This window comes from Peromyscus leucopus, chromosome 20 (genome assembly GCF_004664715.2).
Source record: "Peromyscus leucopus breed LL Stock chromosome 20, UCI_PerLeu_2.1, whole genome shotgun sequence".
In the NCBI taxonomy this organism is placed as follows: Eukaryota; Metazoa; Chordata; class Mammalia; order Rodentia; family Cricetidae; genus Peromyscus; species Peromyscus leucopus.
The window spans coordinates 39,732,772-39,752,501 of record NC_051080.1 but is presented as its reverse complement, the minus strand read 5'-3'; the positions used below and the strand labels follow the sequence as shown (position 1 = coordinate 39,752,501).

The 19,730-nt window shown below is 53.1% G+C and overlaps 1 protein-coding gene across 1 annotated transcript in view; it reads left to right on the top strand.

Annotated features, from left to right (window-relative positions):
• Positions 1-6,209: 6,209 nt before the first annotated feature.
• The window catches only part of Tcf20 (transcription factor 20), a 197,506-nt gene continuing 183,985 nt past the window's right edge, over positions 6,210-19,730 (top strand). Inside the window, exon 1 of the mRNA XM_028861073.2 lies at positions 6,210-6,360. The gene's annotated coding sequence lies outside the window, so the exon portion shown is untranslated. The remainder of the gene's footprint in view (positions 6,361-19,730) is intronic.

The window sequence follows — 19,730 nt, the reverse complement described above, 5'->3', positions numbered from 1 at the left end:
GATTCTGCACCAACTCAATATTTCCATAGCTCAAATCTGGCCATGCTAAGCTCATCACCTGCATGAAGCAAATCATCTTCATGGCCAGATTCATTGTAACAAAGGGGACAAGTTCATTCAGTGAGTTAGAATGGTCTTTTCAACAAATGATCCTGGAAGAACTGGGCATTGGCATGGCCAAAGGTGACTCACACCGTCACAGTGGCCTCTGCTATGTGCGAGATTGAGGCTTGATTCATTCGCCAGCATTCAGGCCTCTGCCCACCCACCGGTCTTTCAACATCTGTCAGGTCTAAATATGTCCCAGGCCCTTTGCTGAGAATAGGGGCAGGCATAGATGGTCCTGGGCTGGGAGATAGCTCGTTTGGAAGAGTGCATGCCTAGGATGTACAAAGCCCTGGGTACCATGATTCCTGGTACCATGACAATACATACCTGGCATCCCAGCACTGAGGAGTTGGAGATAGGAGGATCAGAAGTTCAAGATTGGAGCCGATGAGATGGCTCAGTGAGTAAAGATGCTTTCGGCCAAGGCTGAATTTCCATCCTGAGACCCACATCATGGAAGGAGAGAACTGACCCAGCCCCCAGATTGTTTTCTGACCTCCGTATGCATGTTATGACATACTCACACCTGCACATGTTCAGGCACACGTCCAATAAACATGATTTTAAAAGTGTTAAAGAAATTCAAGGTCTTCTACTATGTAGTGATTTTGAGGCCTGTCTAGCTATATACAACCCTGGCGGGGAGGGTGGGGTGGGGTGGAGGGGTAATTTGGTTCTGACAGACCAGCTATCGTTGGTCTAAAGTCACTTCAAGTCTGACCTGTGGCTGCTGCTCAAAGATGCCCAACCCCACACCTCTGTGTGCCCCCATCTTCTGCCAAGGCCCCTTATCCCATTCTTGCTTGAAGAGGAGGATGTTCAGATACCCTTTCTCCACGACCTTCCCTAAGCCCCTCCCCCTCACCAGGTGGCTTATTGGTTCTTCTTCACCTCATATTAAATCAGTTCACACACATCCGTCTCCCCCCAGGAGGCCCTAAGCTTCCCAGCCAGAGAAACCTTGTTTGTGTCTCTTTGTCTGGACCCTGACTCATATTCAGGGCTCAAGAGCCATTTGTTTAAAGAATAAATGAATCCTTTCCTGCGCTTGCCTCTCAGTGACTGTTCTTGCTGCAGAGGGAGAATGATTTTTTTTTTTTTTTCAGTTTCCAGGAAGTGGAAATTGAATGTATGAAATATAACCCATTTTACATATATGAGAACTTGAGATGGGCATGTCGGGGCATCTACCTCACCAGAAGAGTCCCTACAATAAACATACAGGGGTTTAGGAGGACATACCACCTGCCTGGTAGCTCTAGGTCCAGCCAGCCACAGGGGACAGGCCAGCAGTGTTCATAACTCCCGGCTGACAAGAGGCTCTGGTGATGTGAGCTGGCAGAGCGGATCAGGGGCCATGAGGTCTGTAAGTGCGGTTCTGCTAATTGCTCCCAGAAGCCGCTATCACTGCCAGGGGAAGCCTCAGATGGCGCGGCAATGTCCTGCCCACACTCTCACTTCACCAGATGGCCTCTCTTCCTGCCTGTAGGTGAGGTCAGGCACCTTGGCATAAGGGCTTAGGAGTCTCCAAGTAATCACCCAAACTGAGTCAAGCCGGGGGCGGGGGGGGCAGAAGGACACTGGAGAAACCCCTCTGGAATTCCTTGTGTCCTAGTAAACCCACAGTCACCCCGGAGTGGCTGAATCGGTGTGGGAGGGACAGAGCAGGATCCAGCCATGCCCCGCCATCCTCCTGCAGAAGTGCCTCAGCCAACTGCCTCTCTGGGCAGTGACTGATTATTGTGTCCTGTGGCAGAACCAGGCGAGCTGCTGGCTTCTCTGATGAACAGCTGAGTCCTAGAGAAATAGGCATGCTCCAGAGCCAGAGCACCAGATCCTGGAAAAAGAAAAAAAAAGGTAAACGTGGGACTGGGATGTGATTGCATTGGTAGAGTGCCTGCCTAGAATGCCCAAAGCCCTGGGTTTGATCCCCAGCACTGCATAAACCAGGCATGGTAGAACAAGACTGTCATGCCAGCATGTGGGAGCCAGAGGCAGGAAAATCAGAAGTTTAAGCTACATAGTGAGTTCAAAGCTAACCTAGGGGCATGAGAGCCTGTTTCGAGATAAAAATAAATAAAGTTTATTGTGGCTGTAATTGAGCCTTCCCTTAGTCCTGTGTGTGTCTGGGGCAGTAGACTACCTCTGTCTCAAAGGACAATGTGAAGAAACCAGAGATGGGACAGGGAGGGGATTATCCGCAGCAGGCTGGTCCAGCCCGAAGGCTGAATTACCATCCCACACACAGAGCTCAGGCTGCCCTGTCTTCCTTCCAGGTTTAAGTCCACAGAGACCTTCAGGGTGTTCCCTCCTATACTACCCTGCTTTAGGGGCTGCCTGACGAGTTCGGGATCTCCTTAAAGTATCATGATCCGTTCTAGAATTATCCAGGGGTGGTAGTTACACAGCCTTGTGTTGTGTGCCGAAGACCACTGAGTTTTCGACCTGGAGAGAATGAAGCTTCTGGAAAGTGAGTAAGACTTCAACACAATGACACAAGTCCAAACTTGTTCAGGCACATCCCGTGTCTCCTGCCCATCACCCCCGGGACAGAATTTGTACATGTGTGTAAGGTGAGTGCACACACTCCTCCCTTGAAGCTGATCCTGCCCCTCTTCACTCCAGCCTGGCCTGCCCTGCCTCCTCTTCTGTTCTCTCTCTCTCTCTCTCTCTCTCTCTCTCTCTCTCTCTCTCTCTCTTGGCCTCTACTCTGGTAGGACGTTCCCTCTACCTCACGGTTAATTTTGTCACCAGGCAACAAATGCTGATCCCATTTTACAGGTGAGGAAGCTGAGGCTTCGAGAGATAAAACAACTCACTCAAGGCAGCCTAACCGGTGGGGGTTGCAATGAGACTCAAGCCCCCAGCACGCGTTCAGAACCCGTGGCACAGACCACTTTGCTGAGTGGCCTTCTGCGCCCTCCCAAGATGCCCCCATCCTAATCCTGGGAGCCTGTGATGGTCCTAAACAGCAGATGGGATTAAGTCTCTTGAGATGCAGAGACAGAGTCACAAAGGTCCTTATGAGAAGGGTGCCCGGGCTGATGATAGGCACAGGAAGAGGTCGTGAGATGAGCAAAGTGGAGGGGGCGGGGTGGAAGATTCTCCATGGTGGGTCTGAGAATGGAGAAAGGGGCCATGACAAGGGAAGGACCATGAAATGGGTTCCCCTTAAAGTCTCAAGAGGAGTATGGCTGTGCACACCACTTGGTTTCTTTGTATTGATGTTGCTTTGGATTCCCCACCCCCCTCCAAACCATAAAAGAATGTGTGTTGCTTTAAGCCATTTTGTGGTAACCGGTCACAACAGCCATGGAAAGCAAATGCACTTTCTCTTCTGGTTGGAGCTCCTCAGCTCTTCCCTCCCCATGGATGATGGCCTGCCTGGCTCCACTACCTAGGGATGCTCCCTACTAGCTCTGGCTTGGAGCCCATCTTCACCGCCTCTGCTCACTCTGACCTTGGGCCTCTTCTCTTACTCCCTCCCTCACCAGGTGCTTAAAGACAGACATCACCTACAGATCATCGCAGAGAGGGAAACTGAGACATGGCGGGGAACGGTTCAATGCCCAAGCCCTCCCAGGTGGAGAAGAAAGGAAGGCACCCCCCGCTGAAGCAAACCCCCGGATGCCAACCTCGGCACCCATCTGAGCGCCTAGAGAGTTGGACTCTCCCAGGAGGGCCTGGGCTTTAGGGAAACCTGAGAGCAAATTCCAAACCAATAAGAGCAAATAAATGAGGGGTGATTACTGACAATAGGAGAGGGGACACAGCGGGGTGCCTCCAAATAGCATCTCTTCCACTGCGGTTTAAGTGCTTTATAGGTCATTAACTACTTGACAGGGAGAGCCTGACACTTAAAGCAACGAATTTGGCGCCTCTGCCAGGGAAAATCAATCAGAAATGAAGACGGAGCATCCGCAGCCTTAAGATGTACTGGGTGGGCAAACGGGATTCGATTTGCCCATAATTTTAAAGGCCTCTCCATTGTGTAAATTGAGGCACACTGGTATTCGAGGTCATTTATAAACCTGGAACTAGAGTTTAGAAATGCTTAACCTTCCCCCTTGGCGAGTTCCCCCCTCATCATTAATGAAATATTTCACAGGTGTGGAAATGTACAGAGACAAGCATAAACATTTAGGCTCACCGCCCGACTGTGTCAAATCAACATTTCAGCTATGGTAGAAGCATCCACTTCTAAAATATACCACTTGTTTTCCTTCCTGCCTTGCTAGCTCCACCTTCTCAGGGAGACAGACCTAAGCCGACCACCCATCCCTGCCCAAGACATCATTCCCACCTCTGAAACAGGAGTGCAATTACTGCCTCTTTAATTAACTTGGTGATTAATCACCAGCTGCTTGTGAAATAGCTTTAATTGTCCTTGTCCATCTTTGGTTGGGGTGGGGGTAGGGAGGAAGCAGTAGGGGGTGGGTGAAAGGATGGGCCAGCGGGGTGCGTGGGGGGGGAGCTTCTCAGAGCACCACACTGCGCACATGGTACAGTTGGTTGGAAGGTCTGAGAAGCCCTTGTATTCAGAGGGCTGCCTCTCTTCTGGGCTCTGGGTAGGCAGCAGCCACCAGGTGCCAGGATCAGAAATGAGCTGGAGGTAAAACTCAAGAGAGAGCACTCGGCAGCTGGGAAGGGAATCTCTCTGCTGCAGCTTCAGAGCTTCTGGTTCTGCTGTTCACGGACCCAAAGGAGCCTGGGGAGTTGAAAGATATAAATGGTCCTGGTTTGGAAATTGGGTCTTCACAGATATAACTGACCTAAGATGAGGTTACACTTGGATTAGGGTGGACCCTAAATCCAACTTGTGTCCTTATAAGAAGGCCACATGGAGTCACAGACACAAGAAGAATTCATCAGTCACCAAGGCAGCCTTTTCTGCATGCCCGACTCTGGCTTCACACTATACAGGAAACGGGCTCCCCCGGAGCATTTTTCTGGTCCATTAACCCACCACGATCCAACTCCAGGAGCAGCGCCTACACACTCCTTTGTCAGGGAAAGCCTTTCCTGATCTCTTCTCAGAAACCACTCCTCAATCAAAAAGACCTTTTAGGGTTTCTCCAAGGACATTCCCACCAAAGATCAGCACCCAGGCTCAAGCCATTTGCTCATGGTTTGATCGTTCTTATGGCTTCCCCTTGGCACACAGGCACCATGCCCAAACTGTCAGAGATTAACAGCGCAGACTGGGTTTGAGCAGGTAGGTTCCCAGCAGAAAAGGGCTGGGCACTTACTAGGATGTTAGCATGGAGGCAGGAGCTACATCATTTGGCTGCCAAGCGCGGCGCCAGGGACAGTGCATTCCTTGAAATAACTCATAGTGTAACCCACTTCCTGCTCTGGTCCAACCCTCGACACATGAGAAGCAGGTTCTGATACCCCACAAGGCATTGCTGTCTACAAAGCTGGAGCCTACATATAACCCTATGGGTAACCACAATCCGCCTGTGATTCCCTCGTGGGTGACTGCATTTCTCTATACGTTTCCCCCCAAGACTGTTACCAGCACTAAAGATAGCTTCAAAAACTCATGTGCACATTTTCTATTAATGTAATCAACGAATGTGTTTGGTACACCTACTATGAGGCAGGCACTGGGGGATACACACTACTGGGCAGTAGAAACCTCGAGTCCCCATCTCAAGGAACCATTTGGTAGGGAAGGACAAAGAAATGCAGTTGTCATTCGGGGCGGGATTAAGCTTTATGACTGGGAGCACGGAGAGAGAAAGAGGAAAAGGCTGTAGAGTTCAGGAGGGACCCACAGAGCAGCGGCCGCCTCAGGGAAGAAAAAGGCAAAGAATAAAAATCTACACACCACCACCACCTCTGAGCCTTCTTCGTTTCAGCCAATTAGGCATCAGCATCGCAGGCTGGCCGACCAATCATGAGCTGGAACAGGAGCCTTGGTCGCAGGCCACGGTTTCCAGGCGGAGGGAGGTCCGGGCCAGGAGACTCCGCCTCGCCCGCCCAGGCCACGCCCTCTCCCCGCCCAGGGCCACGCCCCCGCGGCCAGCTGCGTCTGTTTGGAGTCGCGCGGGGGCTGAGTATTGTCCTAAAAGCCAAAAAAAAAAAAAAAGAAAAAAAAAAAAAAACAAAAAAAAACCAGAAGGGGTTAGGGGCAAAAAACCACATGGCTTCAGGAGGATTACAAGATTTCCTTTCGCCAATGACAAGACCTCACAATGTGTGAACCAGACGCCACAGCCAGGACAGGAGCGTGAGCACGCGGGCAAGGTAGGCACTAGGATGAGGCATCGGGTGAACCTTGAGGGGATCGCCCATTTGCTGGGCGGTGTAGACCCGGAGACTGCCGAAGCGGTGTAGACGCAACCGACCCAAGGGCCCCCGAGGCGGTGTAGACGAGCGCAGGTGGTGCGGAGGAGGCGCCGGGGAGATCTGGAGCGGGGCCAGACTGATCCCCACGGCTGAGGTTCGCAGTGGCTGGAGAGGGTGTGGAGATGCAGACCTGGGACTCAGGGGACCTCCAGCGATCCGGGAGCAGGAGAGGCTGTGGACGCGCGCTGGTGGTTTGTGGCGCCGCAGAGCCGCGGGCAGGTGTAGACGCCGCTGGAAAGTTTGCTGGAGTGCACTGAGCAGCTCGCGGCTGGGAAGGGGCAGCTCGCACACACGCACAAACCCCCGGGCGTCCCCAGGAGAGCAGGCTCTCCATCACAGCCCAGCTGCCTTGCTCCAGCGAAGGCGACTTGTGCGGGAAGGAGCCCTAAACCTCAGGTTCAGCGGTCACCTTTCCCCCAAGGCAGCAAGACCAGGGCAGGAGACGCGTAGATGCCGCCGATCTGCCCTTTGGTGCATGTCGGCTGCATCCGAAGTGTCCCCGTCTCTCCTGTAAGGAATCTGAGGGCAAAGAGGATAACTTGGTGTCCCATCACACTCTGGGAGTTGGAAGACAGGACCAACACCATGTTCTTGCTGCTTTTCTCTTTCCACCCAGCTTCAGTGAGGAGAAACGTTCAGGGTTTTTTTTTTTTTTTTTTTTTTTTTTTTTTTTTTTTTTTTTTGAGGGGAGGGGGAGTGGGGCGATGAAGATGAGACCGAGGGATGGCGTTTGGGTTGGGACTCCTGGATTTGCTTGTCATTGCTTCTGTCACTCCAGGTGGCCCTGTAGCCTGGATAAAGGGAAGAAAGGAGGCGGGAGGCTAATAGCAGAAAGTTCTGGCAGGGAACGTAATGTTTATCTTATTCTTCCCCAAAGGTGTCATGCCTGGGGCAGACTAAATGGGGCAGGGGATTAGTGACGACTGTCCTCTAAGGGAGGGTGGAAAGGAGCCTGCTGGAGAGGAGATACTGACATGTCTAGGGTGACTGGGGGGAGGGGAGCGGGGCTCAGGTCCATTTTCTATCCCCTTCTACTGAACCCTTTGTCCCTATGGGACCTTTGCATGTATTGGTTACTCTTCTTTCAAAAGAGGTCAATTGCTAGGCGTGGTGGCGCACGTCTTTAATACCAGCATTCGAGAGACAGAGGCAGGCGGATCTCTGTGAATCTATAGACCAGCCTGGTCTATAGAGGGAATTTCAGGATAGCTAGGAATACATAGACAGAACATGGCTCCAAAACCATTATATATTGTTTTAATTTGTGTGTGTGTGTGTGTGTGTGTGTGTGTGTATGTGTGCTCGCGCAGGCATGTGCCTTTATGAGTTTATGTGCATCATGTGCAAGCAGGTGATCATAGAGACCAGAGGGCATCACGTCTCCTAGAATGGGAGTTACAGGAAGTTGTGAGCCACTTGATGTGGGTGCTGGGAACTGAACCTAGGCTGCCTTCTTCTTCCTTTTCCTCTTCCTCCTCCTCTTCCCCCTTTTCTGCCTCCTCCTCCTCCTCTTCTTCTTCACCCGTGCTGGGATTGAACTCAGGTCCTTGGGCTTGGCTCCAAACACTTTTACCTGCTGAGCCATCCTGACAGCCCTGTTTATTCTGGTGATTAAAACAAAACAAAGCATCTGCCGTGGCCTAGGCGCGGGGCGACGGAGCAGTGACGGAGACAGATCTAGGCTCATGCCTGCCTCACAGGGATTCCAGAGGGGTGCAGAGACACAGTGACAGACAACAGTCGGGAGGGGACCCAGGGAGGGGAGGCAGCTTGGGTGGCTGTCAAAGGGGGCCTCTCTGCGGGCCTGACAGTAAGAGGTGCCAATGCTTCCGTCTACCCTAGGCCCCAGGACCGTTGTCACCACCTCCAGGAAGGCCTCTCTGACTGGATACTTCATGCTGAGAGACTCCTATAATCTGAGATGACTCCCTATATAGACAGTATGGCTGACGTTTGTCATCGCCATTAAGCGGAAGTGGGGTGATGGAAGAAGCCAGATCTCGACTGGGTGGAGACAAAGCGGCCAGTGGGCAGCGGAACTTTCCCGAGGAATGTGGGGGCTGTTCAGCCAGCCGAGCGTGCAGGATTCTTTCTCCTCTCTCTCCTTTGCCCTGGCTGAAGGCCTGGGCTCCACCACCCCACCTCAGGTCCACAGAAACAAAGTCAAAGAAGCCAGGAGACCTCGTGAGGGAAAAGCACAGGGAGAAGCAGGCACAGATCGCCCGTAGCAGCACCAAGGCTGAGGCAGGGCTGAGGCATCTCACCTGGGGGAGGTCCAGGAGAGCTCCTGTCCCAGGCCCTGGGCTCAGGCGAGCCCCTCCTTGGCTCCTGCTTCTTGTGTGCAGTTTCCTTTAGCACCTACTCTGAGAGAAGGTAGCGACCAGTGAGGGCCCCAGCATGCTACGTTACAGTGAGGACCCCAGCATGCTACGTTACAGTGAGGGCCCCAGCATGCTACATTACAGTGAGGGCCCCAGCAAGCTACGTTACAGGGCCACAACGACTGTCTCCCTCCTGTCTGTGGACAGGAACCGAAACAGCTTCTTCTCCCCAGAGTCAGACCCCTAAAGAAGGCTGCTCAAGTGATTCATAGATCACTGAAACTCTTGGCTGGGAAGTAAGAATCCTGCTTAGCGGAACTGGCTGTATTTTGTTTTTGTTTTTTTTCGTGGCTCCTATGCCCGGCAGACCTGTATTCCTGGCACCTTCCCTTGGCAGGTCGTGGGATTCTTGCAGCTGTCCAATGAAGCTTTTACTGGGCTCCCCCTCCAGCCCACCCCACTTCAGGGGTTTGAGCAGGCACACATGGCTAGAGAGCCCATCTACATACTTTATTCAGGCTCTGCCAGGGACAGCATCAAAGCAGGCTCCTACCCTCCTCCCTGGCCAGCCAGCCCTCCTGCCTGGATTAGCTTTAAAAAAAAAAAAATTAATTTGCAGTGATTTACTCCCTTCTGTTCTGTGAGGATCACCAGCATTTTAAACGTGTATTTAAATCACGTTCACTGCTCCCAGCTAAACCTCAACTACTTCCTCCAGCCCAGCAGCAAGCACTGGATTCAGCATCAGAAGTTCAGGCCAAGTTCTGTTAATGAGGAGCTGTGTGACCTTGGGCAAATGACTTAACCTCTCTCTGCTCCTCTATTGGTTCTTGTAGACACAGAGGTTAATGGTAATCCCCCTCCCCCCTCAAAGGCTGTTGTGAGGATTAAATTAGATAGCACTCAGGAAGGGCTGTGTAGTGGCAGACCTGTGGTTTCTCTTCTTCGGTATTGGCTGTCCCCTTAATTAGCTGGGTGACCTTGGGCAGGGCCACTCAACCTCCATTTCCTCATCTGCAAAGCGTCCGGGCTGTTATAGACGGGCACGGAGCCCCCACCCCATCCCTGAGCCTCGACTGGCTGCCTTCTGCCTTCTGCCAGCCACTGTCCCCTCGGCTACCCCTTTGGCTTGTCATCTGAGGACTTGGGTTTAATTGGAGTTGTGCCCCTCCACAGCTGCCTCTCCTCAGCCTCTCTGTGGAAGTCCCTGGGCTGTAGCCCTGAGGGGCCTGCCGTTCCTGGCTCATTGACAGAGGCAATTAGCCATGATGTCACAGGTCTGGGAGGTGGCCTCAGTGGGGCACGTGGCCAGGCCACCAGGAGGCCATGACCTGCCCTGTCTGAGGCCTGAGGGGTCCCCTGCTGCAGTGATGGGAAGGCAGTTTCCTTGGCCAAGCCGATTCTGTTCCCATATTTTATGACTCCTGGAAACCCTAGTTGGAGTGTAAATTAGTTCTACCCTGTGCTTTTGTTGGCAACTGTCTGGTGCCTTGAAAGCAAGGGGCTTTGTCAGGAAGAACAAAGCTGTGCGTGTGTTTTTCTGATTTGGGGGAGGTGTGCTCCTGGGGGAGGCCCCTCTTTTCTCGGTGTCAGCCTGAGTCTCGTTCACAGCCTCGCTGGTTTTGTTTTGGGTTTTAAGTCCTATGGCTTAAGAGTCACATATGGTGTGTGTGTGTGTGTGTGTGTGTGTGTGTGTGTGTGTGTGTGTGTTGGCTGAGGGGTTCCCCCCCCCTTTTTTTTTTTGGCTTACACAGTGTACTCTCTGGAAGCTAATTCCAAGGACTGAACTTTTCAAATCACAGCTTCAACAGCTTTTAAAAACCTGGACCTGGTTACCCCTACCATCCATGTGAAAAGATTTTGATGAAGGAAAAAAAAAAAAGAAAAATCCCACCCCTGAGACTGGGTGATGGGAGGATCCAGAATGCGCAGCTCCTGGCAGTGAGAACTCACTGCAGACCTGAGGTCAAAGCCGAAATGCCGAGGGCCTCCCGGGAGGGTACATGGTCTGTTCCTTGCCAGACATCTGGATATTGAAGGAAACATCTGGGTGGCTGGGCTTTTCAGGTTCTGCCTGACATTTAATATCACAAACATTGAGCTTGCCTCTCTTCTCCCGCCCCCCCCCAGCCAGACTCCTCCAAACACACCATCCCCCCACCCCCCCACCCCCACTCCCCTTCTTGACGGGTAAGAAACATCCATTCTTTCCAATTCCCCAGCGTTTTCTCCCTACCGGAAATCTGATGGGCTTATGACATCATGGCTGGCTGCTGAGCGATGGAGTGGATGCCACAAAGAAATCCGACATATCCGATGGATTCAGAAATCACTTTCCCTCCTGCGGCTGGAGGAACAGGCGTGTGCAGTCAGGAGAACCTGAGCTTTGTTTGAAAAATTATTAAGAAAAAAACAAAACCCAAAACAAAACAAAACAACAATAACAACAACAACAACAACAACAAAAAAAAAACCCCAACCAAGCCAAGTCTTACCCGACATTAAAGGCAATTTTCTTAAAGACAAGCAAACCGTTTGGCCATCACCCTCTTTTAATAAAATTGCTGGGTTTTATGAGACAAAGTGGCTAATAAATCGGGCCCACAGCTTCCTGTGAGTTTCTGTTGACTGTGTGTCCTGGCTCACCAATAAAGGGGTGACTAGAAATGCCTTCTCTCTCTTTGTTATTAAAATGAGATAGCTTTTTTTGGGGAGGGGCAATAAAATTCACAAGGTAAATAGCTGGTTTATGTTTTTCTAGGAATCCGTTTTTTTATGGAGTGACCTCGGACCTGCCCCCATCTGTAAACACTGTAGTCCCCTCTGCGGGTTCCCCGGCCCTGGAGCCCCGAGAAGGTCACGGGTCTGCTTTACTGTCCCAGCTGGGCTCAAGGGGAGAACCATGGGTCAGCGGGGCAGGACCAACAGCAGGGCACTTACTGGAATGAAACGTCCTTTGAAATCAGAGTCAGGTAGAGAACAGAAGTAGAGGGACCTGTGGCTGGAACCTGAGGACCACCTGGCAGGGCATCCATTGTCTTCTCCCTCCAAAGGGAGGAAAAAGCAGAAAAAGCTCCAGACTGAGGGGTCTAGGAATGTACTTGACCCCTGAAGCAGGCTCAGATTAAGGAAGTTCAAGAGAATGTGCTGTGCCTGGCAAACTCTCAACTCAGGCTTTTGACATCCGAGACCTGCACTGGTGCCTCAGAGAGACCTGCACTGGTGTCTCAGATGAGGACACGCTTTGGGGCCCAGGGTAAGTGTCTCTTCCTCCGGGTTTCTTTCTCTGTAAGTGGAGTTGGGGTGGAGGCGTTGACCCTGCCAGCTGGAATAGTCTCAGTACTTGATACCTGGCAGGGGGAACCAGCCACTCTCATGGGCAGAGACCAGACTCCGCTGAAGAGGCCAAGGTAGATTTTAGAGACAGGTCTGCTGTCTGGGCTTCCATCCCAGAGCTTCCTCCTGCTAGCGACATGATGCCGTGGATCTGTGCCTTATTTTCCTCCTTCGCCAAGTCCAAATAGTCATAGGATCCACCTCAGTCATGGGGGTACTGGGAAAATGACGTCAGAGGCCAGGGAAGTAGCCAGTGCTCAGCACGCCTTAGCTAGCAATCCTGACATATTCCCCTGAGCCCAGCAGGCAGGCACTCAGAAGGCCTGGAGTGGGAAAGCCCTGTCAAGCCAGGCAGAGATGAGAGATGAAAACCTCTCACCTCTGTGTACAGAGCTTCCCTTGGTTCCCCATTGCTCAAAGGGAGTAAACTCCCCATCATCAGCTGGGCTTCCAGGTGCCTCCTGCTGGCAAGGCTGCCTGTACCGTGCCTCCTCGCCTTTCTTGCCTGGTCGTCCTGCTTCACTCCTGCAGGGTCTTCCTGCTTCCTTCTCGCGCCCTGGAGCCCTGTCTTCACAGTCACCAAAGCTTAAGTAGGAGCTTTTCCTCTTCTGCCCGGGAGCCTGTAACGGCTCTGACTTACTCAAGGTCAGAGTCAAGTCCTGCCTGTGGCTTCTTGCCCCCGGCCCCCCACCCCACACACCGGGCACGCACTCACTGACCTTGTCAATGTCCTGTGAATCTCCTCACCTCAGGACTTTTGCTCTCCCTGTTCCTTCTCCCCAGGGCACCCTTCCCTCTGGTGCGGCATCTCTCTCTCTTTTACTTCCTTGAGAGCTCTGACCACCGAGAGACCTTCCCGTCCTACCCCTCCTCATCCTTTTCTGCTCCATCGCTCTTTATGGCACTTCTTAGCACTTGACGTCTCTATGTAGTGGTGTATTTGTTCCTCCGGTGCGCCAGCGTCAGAGCAGGGCTCTGCCCGCCTGCGTTCTCACTGCTGAATCCTCCGTCCCAGACAGGGCTCCGTAAACGTGACTTTTAAAAAAGTTAGTGTTGCCAGGGATGGTGGCACACACCTTTAATCCCAGCACTCGGGAGGCAGAGGCAGGCGGATCTCTGTGAGTTCAAGGCCAGCCTGGTCTGCAGAGTGAGTTCTGGGATAGTGAGGGCTATCTATCTATCTATCTATCTATCTATCTATCTATCTATCTATCTATCTATCTATCTACATAGTGAGTTCTGGGGTAGTGAGGGCTATGTAGAGAGACGCTGTCTCAAACCTGTCTGTCTGTCTGTCTGTCTGCCTGCCTCTCTCTCTCTCTCTCTCTCTCTCCCTCTCATCCCTCTATCTTGTGGTGTGTGTGTGTGTGTGTGTGTGTGTGTGTGTGTGTGTGTGTGTGTGTGTGTAGAGGTCAGAGGACAACTTTTGGGACTTAGCTCTCTCCTTCTTCCTCTCTGTGGGTTCCATGGATTGAACCCAAGTCATAAGCTTATACAGCAAGGCCTTCATCTACCGAGGCATCTTGCTGACCCCATAAACGTTTCTTGAGTGATAGAATAGGGAGATGGATGGAGGTGGTACAAGGGTGTCAGATGTTAGACAGCTGGCTTACACTGGTTTCCATGCTGGGTGCTGTATGATACCCATACACACCCTGCTCTCAGGGCCTCCCCAAAGCAGGTGTAGTGGAGAGCAGTGTCTAGGAAATACCTAGCCAATTAGAGGGCACTTCCTAGGAATCGGGTTCCTTCGAGGTTTTTCCTGACAGGTGAAGAGGAGCCACTGAGGACCTGGAGGCAGAAGGATCGTGAAGGGCTGAGAGTGGGCTGGGAAAAGAGGGCCTGACAGGATCCGGGCCGCTGGAGAACAGGGCAGACGTTCAGGCTGGGGTTGCGCGTGTAAGCGAAGGCAGGCTCCAGGGAGGGAAAAGGCATGTTCTCCTAGCGGCTTCACTTTCTCTCTCTGAGGCTCAGTTTCCCCATCCCTGAACTCCCGACTGTGTGCTTTTCCTACCACACTGTCCTGCCTCCCAGAGGCTGGCACGGTGGAGGCTAGAGGCAACTGTGGAAGCGGGGAGCTGAGGACTGGCCTTTTCCCCAGCCCTGGCTCTTCCATCCTTCTCTCAGCAGGTAGAGCCGTCACTGAGAGGAGGGTAGCCTGCGGTTGCCAGGGGGCCCATACCTGAGGTGGACTGGCCTATTTGAAGGTTCCCTGCTTAGGTCTCATGCTTCTGAGCCCCATGGCTCTGATAGACAAGCTTTTCCTGGAGAAGTCAAGGCTCAGAACAGAGAGATGACTGACAGCTATATTTACCACAGAGCTGAGAAATGGCAGATGAAGGGCTTGCCTCAGACATTTCTGGCCCAGGGCCCTGCTGCCCTTAGCAAGACTGAGACTTAGCAGGGGTGTGTTAGCACAGGCCTGTCATCCCTCCCAGCTTTCTGGAGGCCAAGGCTGGAGGATCAGGAGTTCAAGGACAGTCTCAACTACACAGATGGGCCAAGTGAACTTGTCTGGCCAGGTCTGGGGAAGCCCAGATAGTACAGGTTAGACACCTGCTCCTGGTCCCCCTTGGCTAGGTTGTCCTCATCACAGTTGCGGGTTTTTTTTTTTTTGTTTTTGTTTTTTTTTCCCAAGTGCATTTGGGTCTCTGGAAAACTCTCAAGCCTTTCCCCAGTAGGTGAAGATGCTCTTGCAATGTTCCATTAACTCCCTTAAGGTCCCACAACTACTTCAGGCAGTATGGGCTGCGCTCTTGTTTTACAGTTGGGAGAAGCCAAGCCTTGCAGAGAGCAGTTACCTGAGGGAAGCACACAAGCCATAAAGGAGCAGACTCTATGTGCAGCCTAAAGCTGGCATTTGGACATAGTGCAGGCATGGGATGGGGGATCAGAGACCAGCTTCAGCCCGTGCCTGAGCACAGCTTTCTTTGGGGGTCTGCCTCTCAAAGGGGAGTTTGGCAGTTGTGATCCCCCTGTCCTCTGCTGTCAGAGAGGGGAGATAGACAGGCCTTCACACTGAGCACTCCGGCCTCCTTTGACTTTCTAAGCCTCAGTTCTCATATCTGTGAGGTAGTTACAGCCATCAGGGCAGCCAGCTCCTCTGCCTCACAGGTGGTGCTCACTAAACACCCCTCCTGGGCCTCTAAGCGTCCCCTGAAGAGGCTGAGTGGGAGCCACCTCACAGTTTGGCTCCTGCAGAGCCCCCGTTTAGGCCCCACTGCCTCTTCGACTCTAGAGGTGAGTGTCCAGACCATAGACATCTGCACCTGAGACTTACCTGGTACCTGGGCTGGCCCATGGCAGACCCAGTGAGTAGCCAGGAACTCACTCCAGCGTGAGCCTGAGGAAAGCAAGGCTTAGCAGCAGACATTGGCCTCTGACTCTCTGGAAGGTAGGGCTCACAGAAAAACCCCAAAGCCAGAGCCCTGTCTTTCACAGTTTCCTAGCTGGAAGCTATGGCCAGCGTGCGTGAGCTGGGGGACTCTCGTTCCCACAAACTGTGTCATGTTTCTCTAGGCATTTGTTGGGCACCTCCTCGGTGACAGGGACTTTATGCCTGCTAAAATACATTTTTTAATGTTTAAATTTTATTATTACTGTGTGTGTGTGTGTGTGTGTGTGTGTGTGTGTGTGTGTGCACCAGTGCATGCATTTGTGCATGCGCAGCACAGTGTGCACTGGAGGTCAGAGGGCAAGTTTTAGGAGCCTGTACCCCCTTCTACCTTTAGATGGGAGCTGGAGACCAAAGTCAAGTCACCAGGCTTGCAGGCAAGCACCTTTACTCACTGAGCCATCTGGCCAGATCTTTCTGTATATCACTGGCTGTACTGGAAGACTCTTTGTAGACCAGGCTGGCCTCAAACTCAAAGATCCATCTGCCTCTGCCTCTCGAGTGCTGGGATTAAAGGCCTGTGCCACGACCACCTGGCAAACGTTTGTGCTGGCTAGGCAAGCACTTGACCTACTGAGCCACATTCCTAGTCGAATAATTCTTGAGGTATGACCTCAATACACGGGACAGAAAGCCAAGGTTTGGGAAGAAAGAGAAACTTGGCCGGAGCAACAGCAGAGCCAGGGTTTCAGTTCATAGCTGGGGGACTCCAAAGCCAGTAACATTCTCGGTCTCCTGGCCAGGGCAGTGGACAGAGAACAGGCTTTGGAGCCCTGAGGTATGATGCTGGAATTCCATTCCTGACTCTGTTCTTTGCCCATTCTGTTCCCACTACTTATGATGCTTTTTTAAAAAACAAACGAACAAACAAACAAAAACATGTATACATGGGTGTCATTTTGAGTGGAGGTCAGAGGACACCTTTTGGGAGTAGGTTCTCTTCTACCTTGTGGAGCTTGCTGAGGCAGGGTCTCTCATTTCTTCTGCTCTGTGCACTCCGACAACTCTTCTGCCCCAGGCTCCCGACTCACCACGGGAATGCCGAGATTCACAGGGCACAGCACCGTGTCTGGCTTGTTATGTGGGTCCCAGTGTGGACCGTCATGCTGAAGCGACCAGCACTTTTACCTGGAGCCCCCCCTCCTCGGTTCTGACACTGGCTGACTCAGTCTAGCTTCCCCGTCTCTCAGGCTCACGTCTCTCCTCAGAGGCCTGCGAATGGGAATCCAGCCGGCCTGTTGCTGCCAAGTCTGGCGAGAGAGCCCGGGCACAGCATGCCAGGAGGGATGGCGGGACGGCAGAGGAGAAGCAGGGCAGGTAGGAGGACCCTCCGGAGCTTCACGAGTTAGAAGGGCAGAGGCAGGACCTGAGCTGCTCTTTCCTCACTTCGGGGCTTCATCCAGGCTCATCATTTGGCCTGTCCCTTCCTCTTCCAAAGTTCTGGGTCCTATTAAGGGTTGGCTCATTGGTGTTCCCTGAGGGCCCAGTCAGCCATCAGCATTGCTGTCCGGCCTGACGGTGGCATGGCTGTTTGGGTGAAACTTTAACCGTGCTCTTTGCCTGCTGGTTGACCCTGGGCCTGTGGCTTTACCTCCCTGTCTCTTCATCTGCCGAGGGACAACAGCAGCTCAACCCACGGGACTCTCCAGGGGATAAACTGAGATGGCCACTTCGAAAGCAGCAAGCCACAATGCCTCAGAGAACCAGCCGGCCAGGACCCGCGCTGTCATGCACATCATTATTGTGATGTGTGAATCCCAGGGGGTGGTGGGAGGCAGGAACTTGGGGCTCGGTGGTGCCTCTAGAATGAACGTTCAGCCCTTCTAATAAAATCAATAATAATCTAAATAGAGCATTGCGTGGGTGATGGTAGCTAATTCTGACCGCCTTGAAACATGGGCATTTATTAGACCCCCTTTGCAGAGGCTACAAGTGAGGCTGTGTGAGAAGTGGTTGCCTGACAGCAGAGTCCTTGCATGATGGGAGTGGGGAATCCTGATCCCGGCCTGTCAGGCTCCTCTCTGATGGTCCAGACACACCGCTCTGCTCCCTCCCGGCGCCCCTTCACATTCCCAGGCCACTCCTTGAGGTGCTGGGGAGACAGGGTGTGGAGGTGACCTGTCAGTGATCTCATGAGTCCTAGACCCTGTAATGTGCACACACGTGAGTGTGCACACACGTGAGTGTGCACACAGGTGCACTCGTGCTCCCGACTCCACAGCTGCCGCGTTCCTCTGGGTCTACAGAGGCGTGTCTGACTGTCTGAACGCCTTCACTACGGTGAGCCTGCAGAAGTCTCTGCTCGGTTAGGGTGGGGACTGTCACTCTCACTGAACTTTTGGTCTTACTCATATGGTTGTCAGCACCCAGCAGCGGGATGGGCTGAGGAAGCCCCACCCATCCAGCGACCTGGCACAGTGAACCGGCAGAGGGACAACCAGCCTTGTCGTTGGGTATTGTCCACAGTGGACAGGGGCAGCTCATGCCCTCTAGGTTCATGGCAGCCCATGTCTTCCAGTTTGTTCCTCATTCTTTCAGCACCTTCCCATCCCTCCCACCCACTCCTGGAGCTCCTGGAGGAAAACGAGCGAAGAGGATGGAAGGCAGAGAGGAGGAGGAGAGATGTAGTGGAGGGGGAGAAGAGACAGCAGTGTGGAGGGGGAGATGCAGCATGGGGGAGGGGAGATGCAGCATGGGGGAGGGGAGATGTAGCATGGGGGAGGGAGATGCAGCATGGGGGAGGGGAGATGTAGCATGGGGGAGGGGAGATGCAGCATGGGGGAGGAGATGCAGCATGGGGGAGGGAGATGCAGCATGGGGGGAGGGGAGATGCAGCATGGGGGAGGAGATGCAGCATGGGGGGGAGATGCAGCATGGGGGGAGGGGAGATGCAGCATGGGGGAGAGATGCAGCATAGGGGGAGGGGAGATGCAGCATGGTGGGAGAGATGCAGCATGGGGGAGGGGAGATGCAGCATGGGTGGAGGGAGATGCAGCATGGGGGAGGAGAGATGCAGCATGGGGGAGAGATACAGCATGGAGGGGAGATGCAGCATGGGGGGAGAGATGCAGCATGGGGGAGGGGAGATGCAGCATGGGGGAGGGGAGATGCAGCATGGGGGAGGGGAGATGCAGCATGGGGGAGGGGAGATGCAGCATGGGGGAGGAGATGCAGCATGGGGGAGGGGAGATGCAGCATGGGGGGAGGAGATGCAGCATGGGGGGAGGGGAGATGCAGCATGGGGGAGGGAGATGCAGCATGGGGGAGGGAGATGCAGCATGGGGGAGGAGATGCAGCATGGGGGAGGGGAGATGCAGCATGGGGAGGGGAGATGCAGCATGGGGGAGGGGAGATGCAGCATGGGGGAGATGCAGCATGGGGGGGAGATGCAGCATGGGGGAGGGGAGATGCGCATGGGGGAGGGGAGATGCAGCATGGGGGAGGGGAGATGCAGCATGGGGGAGGGGAAATGCTGCATGGGGGAGATGTAGCATGGGTGGAGAGACGCAGCATGGGCCTCTGGGTGCATCCTGAGGAGCCCGTGGCTGGGGTATGCCCAGGCCAGCTTGGGTGCTGCTAGAGTGACTCCAGACTGGATCGTCTGCCATTGAACTCAGCTCACCTAGAGACCACCTGGAGTTGTGCTGTCATCAGTGTCTAAGAGACGGCAGCAGGTAACCCTTGGTTGGGGCAGTTCCCTAGGGGATGGGACCAGGAGAGACCAGAGATCCAGGTGATCATGGGACAGGTTGAGTTAAGCGGGGGCTCAGGGTAGCCCAGCCCCATCCAGAAGCAAGCCTGGACCCTTGGGGAGGTTTATTTACTCAATCATTTATTCACTCCTCCATTCATTCTACATAGAGATCCGCCTGCCTCTGACCCCCAGTGCTTGGGCCACCACACCTGGTCCATTCTAAATTCGTTTTGGAGTACCTCATCAGTGTCCCGCAGGCCCCAGTTCATCCTGGACACATAGAGGCAGATGATGTCAAAACCCTTCCCCACGGACATTCTAAGGGAGATGGACTAAAAAAGGAAAAGAAAAAAATCCCACCAAAAACAGGGGAAAAAAATCCAACATAATAAGGAAGGAACATATGTTGTTATCAAGAGTGTTAAGTGCCAGAGAGAAAAATAAAGCAGAGAAGGGAAATGGGTGGATAGTTTGTTTTTCATTTATAAATAGGTGTCCAAGGAAGGTCTGATTGCGAAAGTGC